The sequence below is a fragment of the Pinus tabuliformis genome, chromosome 7 (genome assembly GCF_031772625.1).
Source record: "Pinus tabuliformis cultivar Carrire ecotype Pingquan chromosome 7, CPIR1, whole genome shotgun sequence".
Classification (NCBI taxonomy): Eukaryota; Viridiplantae; Streptophyta; class Pinopsida; order Pinales; family Pinaceae; genus Pinus; species Pinus tabuliformis.
In genome coordinates, this window is record NC_142293.1 from 1507434069 (window position 1) to 1507437509 (window position 3441).

The window sequence follows — 3441 nt, forward strand, 5'->3', positions numbered from 1 at the left end:
AAGGAATTTAAAATATAACATCCAACATGAGGTTCGCCTTTGGGAACTTGATACATTAGAGAAGGCATTTTGTTTGGCAAAAAAAGTTGAAATAAAAATTATAGAAACAAGGAAGTCTACCACTCATAACTATAAATATGGAAGTGTTGCTGCTGCTAGCCTTCCACAACCTACAAGTTTGAAACCACAACAATGGGAGGAAAAAACAACAAATGGGCTTTGTTATAGTTGTGATAGAAAATACACTAAATGTCATAAGTGCATTGAGAAGAAATTATATTACATAGATTGTGAAGAGGGGGAAGAAAAGTAACAAGAAACATCAAAAGAGGAGGATATACACTAGGAACCAACCCCAGAGAAAGAAGAAATGAATCCGACCATATTTTGTAATGCATTGGGAGGAATTACCACTCCTCAAACTCTCAAGATAGAATGATATATCAAGAAGAAAAAGGTAATGGTTTTGATTGATTCGGGTAGTACCCATACATTTATTCATTGTAAGATAGCTAATGAATTGAATTTATTCCTATATCCAGCACCAGAGTGTCAAGTGATGGTTGCAAACGGAGGAACTATAAATTTCTCTGGAAAGTGCCATAATATCAAGATAACCATGGGGAATATGTATTGAATAGTCCAATGCTTTCCATTCCAATGGGTGGTGATGGTGTTGTACTAGGAGTCCAATGGTTACAATATTTGGGGATGATAGCTTTTAATTTTCTTGAATTTTTTTTGGGAAGGGAAAAAAGTTGAATTAAGGGGTATTGTAGGGAAAATGAGAATGATAATTAGCTCTAATGTCATGAAAAAACTTATGAATAAAGAACAACCGGGCGTCATTGTACAATTATGCTCACGACAGGTTCAAGCATTGAAATCATCTATTTCTCTAGATCTCCAAAAAGTATTAGACAATCATTCCAAGGTACTTGAGGCTCCCAAAGGCTTCCCAAATATTCTTGATCATGATCATGCTATTCATTTGATTCTAGGAAGTGTTCCTCTAAAAATTATACTTTACAGATATCCATATGCCCAAAATAGTGACATTGAATGTATGGATGTCAAAATGCTAGAGGCTGGGACAATTCAACCTAGTCAAAGTTCTTTCTCTGCTCCAATAGTATTGATGCACAAGAAAGATGGATCATGGCATATGTGTCTATATTATAGGGAGCTCAGCAAGCTCATTATTAAAGATAAATATCCCATTCCTGTCATTGATGAATTGTTGGATGAATTACATGGAGCAACTTACTTCACCAAGATGGATTGTCATTCACGATATCATCAAATTGGAATGAAGACTAAAGACATTCCAAATACAAAATTCAAAACTCATGAGGAATGTTACACAACAATTTGTCACCTTTTGTCACTGTCCCTGTTATCCCTCACCCGCATACTGGAGGACTCATTCCGGGACCTGTGAGAAGTGACATGACCTGAAACCACTTGCATCATATTCCTCTTAGTATGAGCTTTATTTTCCCTGAAGACATCTCCTGCAAAATCCTCATGAAAACAACTCTTTTTACATTAGCGCGGGTTCAAAGTTCACTACCCGCGCCAATGGGGGAAATACTCTATAAAGGGCGCGCCATTGGCGCTCTGTCCCAGAGTCGCACTCGCGCCAACCGAATTGAGTAAAGTTTTCAACGACCAAACTCCCGAAGGTTCTCTTCAACCCATTCACCAACTGAATCTATGTTGAGCTAGGATGGTTTGGCTTCGAATCTCCATAGAAGGGAAAGTGGTTTGCCACCTTTCATGGAAGTTTCCAAGTGATAAAGCCAATCCCATGAATGATGTGGTTGATCCTATCTCTTTCCCTCTCTATCTATAAAAGCTTGTCTCTATGCCTTGAGCAAGCTAGTTGGAGTGATAGTTCCAGGAGTTTAAGAGTTTCAAGCTGCAAGAGCCTTCTTTGCACCCATAAGGCCAAATCTAAGTAAGGAGATTCTTGTCACCCAAAGAGAGAGAGGCTTGTCCCTCATCCCAACAAGCTTTGCAAGACTTGTGTAGCTGACTACCCAGCCAAAGGAGGATTTGACGTCAGAAAAATGGTCGTATTCTTCTTTGTTATTCATTAATAATAGATGACTATCATTATGGTTCCACTCTCAATGTTTCATGTTTGATGTTGAGTTATATCTTTTCTGACTGATATATAATTGCATCTACTAGATTTTACGCTTGTTTTCATGTTGTTCTTTGCGTGTGCAGGCATCCTATCACGGAGATCGTGCGGATCGTGACCGGCCAAAGCGAAGGAACGAAGGCAACATCTCTTCGATGAACACTAGCGTTGGAATCCAAGTAGGTTCTCACCATCCACTTTGTATTTGCAATTAGGAACTTGCGTGATAGCATTGTGTGATTGTTGCTAGACCCAGTCTGGGCTAGTAGGGATCGTCTCTGTCCGCAGAGAGGATTTACCTCCACAACAATTTGGCGACTCCGCTGGGGAGATCTTGTTGTTTGATTTGTAAACTTTAGACGGAGCCTGAAGCACGACCAAGTAGCCTTCGAAACGCTATTGCTTTGCACTAGCGAAGTAGATCAACGCCACTTCAGTCAATCTCCGGTTTGGCTTACGAGCTGAACAACTTGGAGTTTGTCTTGTCTCTTTGGTTTTTCTTGTTTTGATTGCTTAGATAGCTTTCTGGGTCAAATTTCTTGCTGTTTCTTGCTTCCTGGTTTGCCTAGATACTGTTCTCAAGCCCTGGGTCACCTGCTTTTGTTTTGATTTAAGTTAACTTGATTAGCGCGCTTTTTAGCCTAACAGTTGCGCTATTGGTGCAAGTTGCTCAAAGATAACCCACGCCAATCCTATAAAGGCACGAGTTGCAGCCTGAGAGTCGCGCTAGGCCTGTCAACTTTTCAAGTTCGCTTGTCCTTAAGCCCTTTGAGCTTGGATTTGTGTCTAGCTGTCTTTTTTTCAATTACTGGAGTGTGTTCGATCCTGATTTGATTGGTTTTAGACCTTCATCATTCGGGTGTTTGCTTTTTTCTATCGGTTTCACATCTTAGCCCTAGGGTATCTAGTGGCTTTGTGCGTCGAGCCTCCCGAAGGTGTTTTGTGTTCTCTGATCATCCGGTCAACATTGTGGTTATTCCTTTGCATTCGCTCAGTAGTTGTCAAAGTTTTTTGTTATTCAAGTGATTTGTTTCTTTATCGCTTGGGTTTCACTTGGCTTCGTTTGAGCTTGGATCACATAGCTCATAAGAGGCCTTTGTATTTTCTTTTTGGTTTGAAGGACAGTTTTGGTGTTTTTGGGATCCGTTTGTGTTCTCATTGAGTGAAATTGGTCTTTTGCTTGGTGTTACTGTCTCTCAAAATTCATTTTGTGCACTTTTCCATTGAAAAGGAAAATGAACAATCTTTGTTGCGTTACATTAGTTAATTGAAAGTAGAAGCTTTTCATTGAT